Source organism: Electrophorus electricus, chromosome 23 (genome assembly GCF_041902795.1).
Source record: "Electrophorus electricus isolate QZ-2024a chromosome 23, ASM4190279v1, whole genome shotgun sequence".
Taxonomy (NCBI): domain Eukaryota; kingdom Metazoa; phylum Chordata; class Actinopteri; order Gymnotiformes; family Gymnotidae; genus Electrophorus; species Electrophorus electricus.
The window spans coordinates 10,587,266-10,595,089 of record NC_137519.1 but is presented as its reverse complement, the minus strand read 5'-3'; positions in this window follow the sequence as shown (position 1 = coordinate 10,595,089).

Sequence of the window (7,824 nt, the reverse complement as noted above, 5' to 3'; positions counted from 1 at the left end):
GAAACTTGCACTGAGTTCCTCAGATTTAAATTACACCTCAGATCTCCAGACCACTTCTGCTCGTACTGTGAGAGGGAGGAGAGGGCTGTGGTCAGGGGTCACTGGCTGTGCGAGACCCAGGGTCAGACTGTAGGAGGGAATGTCCATTACTACCTCGCTTTCTCACTTTACACTGGGTGCACGCCCTAATACTAGCCTTGTGAGCAAATCCGCATATTCATTGGTTTATAAATAAACAAGCAGGTATAGGTATTCATCCATAAACTCATTTGCTCGTGTTGGACACATTTCGCCCTTTCAGACTTCCAGAATAGATAGCATAGGAATTTTAAGTATCATATCGGTTCTATCCAAACAAGGAGATGTGCTTTCTGTCACTTCTCAAATGTAATTAGTATGGAGCTGTTCACAATCCCTTTGGTTAATTAACTGTGAAACGCAGCTCAAGCCTCTAAATGAATGGCATGCTATATGCTTAACTAGCTGAAATACCCTTAGCCTGAGATGCCCATGAAATAGTTTCTCAAGGACTAACATAGCTAACAAAGATTCACACAGTTCTTTAATATAAATACTCTTAACACCACTTAGTACAGTAATTGAGTTAAAGACCATTCAAAGCTGCCTCTGTTAAAATCAGGCTTATGGCATTTAAATGAAACTGTTCAATGAAAAACACCAACACTCCTTTAAAATGCATAAAATTTGTCAATATTTACACACACCTCAGAGGCATTTATCCATGACATGGAAGGAGAAATTACAGCTGCTCTCATGCTTTAAAAATCAATTCTGGAAGAATGCAGTAAAATGGCTTATTTCATTTAATAGCACTATGTCGAAATTATGACTATGTATTGTATTGCTTGTACCAAAATAGGCAATAATAAAATAAGTAAGTGAAATAAGTGAAAAAGAGATTTGTTGCTAGTCAAAGCTTTACAGAGGCTCCAAGGTCTGTAGACGCTATTCAGCTGCACTAAAGCTGCCTCAGTGAAGCATAGAATCTAGTTCTTAAATGCTGACCATGTGCTCCATCACTGCAAGAAGGGGTGCAGTTCTTGCTGGTGTACTGCAGCAAGTCAATGCACTTACTGTACATATTGCTTTTCCAGACACACAAATCATTGCCACTTGCAAGCTTTCACTTTTTTCACTTGATTTGCCTGGTTCCGGTGCGCTCTTCGGCTGAATTAAACAGCTAAGGAATGCAAGCGCCGCCGGGGGATGTCTGTTGTTTGGTGGTGGACATGACTGACTTTTACCTAAGCGAAGGCAAGGGCTCATTGGTCTATAGCTGGCTGTGCAAAGCAGCCATTCAAAAGACTAAGACAGGGGCTATAGTACAAAAATTGTTCAAAACTTGGTCAGTTTTGTTTAGTTTATTTTAGTTAATGTGTCCATTTTATTTAGTTTATTTTGATTGTGCTGGTTGTTCCTTCGCTCAGGTAAAAAATGATTTTGATATGAAGAAATCAATAATGGATGCTGTTTTACTGCACAGACAATGGAATAAAATGCCTTGTCCATTATAGTGTGGGCACCTCCGTAAAATGTCCATTTAGCATATGGCTTAATCGATGACCTTGCTGTGGGAAGAGTAATGTATACTACACCTAACTCATGACATCTGCCCCCAAACTAGGAATTTCTTTCTGCTTTGCTGTGTAGCACTGCTTTGAGTAATGTAAAGACAGCCAATTTGTCCGAATGCTGCTTACACACCAGCCCTTTGCTGAGGAGCATATGATGACAGTACCACAGCCCCAGGGGGAAAAACTCAGGGGAAAAACTCTCCACAGCAAATCAGCAGTGATTTTTACAGCACTGCACAGACCACGGAGCCACTGAATTCACATCTCGGAGAAGGACAAAGAACATGACATTTCTGAAGACAATAATAATAATTATCCCTCTAAAAATAAGATGAGAGGTAAACAAGTGAACAGATTTGACAGAGTAAAATAGGAATTTACTTTTCAGTGTTACCTGGTAACTGTCCAAAGGTGGAGTCACAAAGTGGGTTTTACATTTCAACATATGCAGTAAATTCATGTATGTAGTGATATCTTACAATAAAGTGTTCAAGGAGAAGCTTAATATTAAGTAATTTAGTTGCGTGGGGGAGAAGTGATTGTGTATATACTCATGCTCCTTACATATCAGTTTATCTGTATGACACCTAATGCAAAGTGTCATATTGAATGCACAGGAAGGACACACAAAACTACTGGCCAACATATATATATATATATATATATATATATATATATATATATATATATATATATATATATATATATATATATAGTATTGTGAGTGTTACAAATATTTGGAACAGAATGATTTCCGAAGGTTTTTCGAACCCTTGGCGGAGTCTGGTCTTGGGTGTGTTACAAACGGTACGTTGTGCTCAGTGTTTTGAGAAGCCTGCTTCTATCATGAGGAGCGTACCACCGCCAGTTTGAGCATGATGTTCATCAGCATGTACAGGTTTGCCTCATCTTCTCTCAGTCGTGTGTGCACTTCACGTGATTCAGTGACCTAAGGACCAATTGGGGGGGAGGGGGGATTACTCACAGCAAATTGGCCTTTGTTGCTACGAACTTCTTGCATGATGACGGGTGCGCCTATCTGTTATATGTTTCCATGGTGATTCAGCATCACTTTTGATGTTTGGGTGTGCTTTGCATATGGCCATGACTTTGGCACATGGACTTCCATTGTCAAAGAAAATAAAATGGTGTGATGCTGAGATACCTATTTGTAATACCGAATAGGTCGTGAGAGAAGCAATTACTCAAACAGCCCTGAACAAGATAATGGGCTTTGTGCGAGGAGGAATGTTCAAATTGAATTCCCATAAAGCAGTATTTGGATAAATGCCTGCAGTAACAGAGTGGAAAATATCTCGTTTCTATTGTGTGTGTTTGTGTGTGTGTGTGTGTGTGTGTGTGTGTGTGTGAGTGCATCAATTGCTTTAGAGCGGAGAACATAAATGAGGCAGCGTGTGCAGTCGAGTCAGTGGCTCAGGAATTCTTTTATTTCACCATAGAACCATTAATGTTCTGCTTTGTTCTGCTACATCAGGATGGTGATTAAATCACAATGTTCAGAGGAAAGTAAAAGTGAGAGAGAGAGGGGAAAGAGTTCAAGATAGAGAAAGAGGAAAAAACATTTTGAAAAATGAAAAGTTCTAAAAGAATTTGCTAGAATATGATGGAGCCTCTTTAGCTAATGTCACCGAAACATCTGCAAGGCGTTTTTGTTCTGCCTGATTTCAGTGGTGATTAGAGATTTGTAGTCCGCTGTCCGGATTAGTCCCCCTCCATGGTGTAAATGGATGGTGCCGCTTTGGATCACCGGGCCTGATGGACACAAACTACAGCACCATTCTGCGAGGTTCACACCATCCTTCGTCTCTGCTTTTAGATTTTTCTGAGCTGATTTACCCAGTTTTAAACTTGACTGCTTGCCTCAGAGCTCCCTGCGTCTTTGCACACAGGAAAGCATTTCATAAGCCCTGTAAATTAATTCTGGTTTTTATCATTTTTTATCCCCTATGTTTGCTTCAACAAAAGAAATTTAGAAGATTACTATAATGTCAGTGAGTCTGGACAAGGCAAGAGGGTGGTTCGAATGAAGAACAACATGAAAGTGTGTATGTGTGTGTGTGTTTGGGGTGCCTTCCAGCACTCCCAAGCGGAGTAATAATTAAGACGGGTGGATTATGCCATCAACGAGAGTGAGCAAGAGAGGATGACAGAAACTCAATGATGGTGCCGTTCAGTGTTCTGTTGCCTCTATGCATTAGACACTGTGTGTGTGTGTGTGTGTGTGTGTGTGTGTGTGTGTGTGTGTGTGTGTGTGTGTGTGTGCACGCACGTGTGTGTGTTTGCGCGTAAATAGAGAGTTACAGTCATTTACTAGTTATTGATGGGTTAGACAAGTGTGCTAAGAATATATGATCAGTGCCATCCAGCACTGAAATCAACAGGCTCACAGCTGTAACCTTTAGCCTGACCACCACATATAGCTCAAGAGCCTGTATTCATAGAGGACTTCAAAGGATACCTCAGAAAATATTTTTCCTCTAAACCATTCCACGGTATTCACTGCAGCAGTCAGCGTTTCCCCAGTACTGAAAATGTTGTAGATGGCCAGTGTAGTGGAAACCTGGTTTTGTTTTTATGCTGCAAGGCTCTCACCAAAGGCTCAGACTTTGCAAGCAAAGGTTGGTCGTGGCTCACCACTTCTTAAATTAAATGTTGAACAGTTCAAAAGGAGCATTTCTCAATGCAGGAGTGTAAAGAATTTAGGTTTTTCACCAACTACCCGACATAAAATACTGAAAAGATTTAGGCAATGCAGAGAAAATTCAGTTGGCAGGGCAAGGCCAGAGTCCACTATTGAATATGTGCCCTTTGAGCCCTGAGTGGACACAGCACCAGAAACCTTCATACTACTGTGATGACCCTCGTCAGTTAACACAGTCCTCTACTGCATCAGGAAATGCAACCTTAGCAAAGAGAAAACCATACATCCATTCTATGCAGAAATGCTTAATTCTCTTGGCCCAGATGGGCTGAAAGACAGTGGAAACGTGTGCTGTGATTACGTGAGTTCACGTTTTAGATCTGTGTCAGGAAAAACAGACATTGAGTTCTCCATGATAAAGACAGCAGGGACCATTCAGGCTGTTATCAGTGAGAGGTGCAAAAGCCAACATCTGCCATGGTGTGGGCGTGCTCCAGGGCCCACGGCATGGGTGACTAGCGTATGTGTACTATTTACACGTACACTGGGATTTTATAGACATGCTGGCATCAAGGCTATGTCTTTTCCCTGGAATTCCATGGTTATTTAAACAAGATAATACCAGGCATTTTTCTGCACGTGCTACAACAGTGTGGCTTCATAGACATAGTGTGTGTGCTTGACTGGCCTGCCTGCAGTCCAGAACTGTGTTCCACTGAAAATGCATCATGAAGAGGAGAATCAGACAGTGGTAACTGTTGAGCAGCTGAAGTTGTGCGTCAAGCAAGAATGGGCAAAAATTCCACTTGCAAAACTGTGACAATTATCATCATCAGTTCCCAAGTGATTAAAAATTAAAAGGAAAGGTGATATAACACAGTGATAAACATGTCTCTGTTCCAACTGTTTTTGAGTGTGTTGCATGTATCAAACTGTACATTTGTTTATATAATTTACATTGGTCAGTGAAAACATTGGAAATCTTTTCTTTGTACTTTTGTTAATTAAATATTCAAGAGAATTAACAAATGACAGATTCTATCTATCTATCTATCTATCTATCTATCTATCTATCTATCTATCTATCTATCTATCTATCTATCTATCTATCTATCTATCTATCTATCTATCTATTTTACTTTGAACTGCACTTCAAATGTAAGTGCTAAGTGCATCATGAATAAAGGCATTCTTATTTCAGATTGTCACAATGATTTCATAGTTTAAAGGCTATTTGTGCTCTTTGGCCACTGTTTAGAGTGAGACTGTGAAGCACCACTGCAGGAGAGAAGCAGCATGGCATTTTAGCATCTCCCTTGATTTAATGCACATGACTCACCTCTTCAAATAATCAGCAGGCATTTTTGCTGCTGCACCAAGTGTATTAGTGTGGTGTAAAAATGCTAGATTTTCATGCTGTGGTCCTTCATGACCAGAGTTTCACGTTACTGCTCTAACACTGTGCATTATTCATATGCGTATGGTACATATATTTCTGCACGAGCAAAACATTTTGTGTGTTGCCTAGAACAACCTACTTCACACCACGCTTACCCGTGTCTTCCTCGTTCTGTTTAAACTCAATTGTCTCAGTTGGTGCCATTGTTTTCTAAAGCCTTTACTGAGAGAATATATTTCACATTACACTCTTCCAAGTCACATCTCCTATTTTTAACCCATTTTCTATTGAACTATATGCTGCATGGTAGATATACACTACGTGTTCATGCGCTATGTCTGCAGTTCTTGTGTGACACTGTGATGGTTGTTTTCTTAGTATTTCACGGCGGAGCGTGAGAGGCAGGCAAGCAGGAGTGAAGGTGTGGCAGCGAGCATGTGTGTCCGAACAGCCCATTCTGAGGGATTTAAAGCAGAGAGCAAGAGGATTAACATAACATTCTATGAGACCAGTTATAAATCCTATAAAGGTGGGAGATATCGCCCAGCCAAAGAACTAAGTCTCACTCTGACTGATCCTCCACCATTGACCATGAACCCTTAAGCCTGGCTGTTTTCTGTCTGACCAAAGGGAGTCTGATCAACGCCAGTTCCATAAGCAGCTCCTGCAGCCTAACCTTTAGATGCTCCCTGATCCACTTCAATGACTGTAGAAAAAGAATAGATCTACACACTTCAGGGTGAGAGAGAGAGAGAGAGAGAGAGAGAGAGAGAGAGAGACTGAGAGAGAGAGAGAGAGAGAGAGAGAGAGAGAGAGAGAGAGAGACTGAGAGAGAGAGAGAGAGAGAGAGAGAGAGAGAGACTGAGAGAGAGAGAGAGAGAGAGAGAGAGAGACTGAGAGAGAGAGAGAGAGAGAGAGAGAGAGACTGAGAGAGAGAGAGAGAGAGAGAGAGAGAGAACGAGAGAGAGAGAGAGAGAGAGAGAGAGAGAGAGACTGAGAGAGAGAGAGAGAGACTGAGAGAGAGAGAGAGAGAGAGAGACTGAGAGAGAGAGAGAGAGAGAGAGAGACTGAGAGAGAGAGAGAGAGAGAGAGAGACTGAGAGAGAGAGAGAGAGAGAGAGAGAGAGACTGAGAGAGAGAGAGAGAGACTGAGAGAGAGAGAGAGAGAGAGAGACTGAGAGAGAGAGAGAGAGAGAGACTGAGAGAGAGAGAGAGAGAGAGAGAGAGAGAGAGAGAGACTGAGAGAGAGAGAGAGAGACTGAGAGAGAGAGAGAGAGAGAGAGAGACTGAGAGAGAGAGAGAGAGAGAGAGAGAGAGACTGAGAGAGAGAGAGAGAGAGAGAGAGAGAGAGACTGAGAGAGAGAGAGAGAGACTGAGAGAGAGAGAGAGAGAGAGAGAGACTGAGAGAGAGAGAGAGAGAGAGAGAGACTGAGAGAGAGAGAGAGAGAGAGAGAGAGAGACTGAGAGAGAGAGAGAGAGAGAGAGAGACTGAGAGAGAGAGAGAGAGACTGAGAGAGAGAGAGAGAGAGAGAGAGACTGAGAGAGAGAGAGAGAGAGAGAGAGAGAGAGAGAGAGAGAGAGAGAGAGAGAGAGAGAGAGAGAGAGAGACTACACTGTGTTCCTCAGGCAATAAAAGAAACCTCCATAGCATGCACTCTCGTCTGCAAAGGAAACTAGTGGCAGTTCTGTAGTTTTTCCTCGGCCGCTTTGGAATATTTCACAGATCAGAATTCTCAAAACTACTTTATCAGTGTCTAGTCACTTGTGCACATCATAAAAGCAATTTCTCATTCTTTTGAGCAAATACCATATGCTTTTGCACATTCATGCAAATGATGTACAATTGTCTGCTATTTCTTACATTCTCAGTTGCTTTTGCCATGTTGATCAGAATGTATGTTCTCTTTTGAATAGTATTATGCCCTAAAACATCTAGACATTACATTAAAAGTTATCACATCAAAACGTGTTGAAACAGCTGTTATAATCTATGTTTTTATACATTTCTATTTATTTATTTATTTTTACACATTTTCTTTTAGACATTTTTGGTAAATGTCTGCTGCTGAATTGCTCTCAGGTAAATCTTGACATTCACTTATGAAGTGGAGTGCATATTCATTGACAAAAAAACATGTTCATTGACACAAGTATTTACTTTTGAGACAT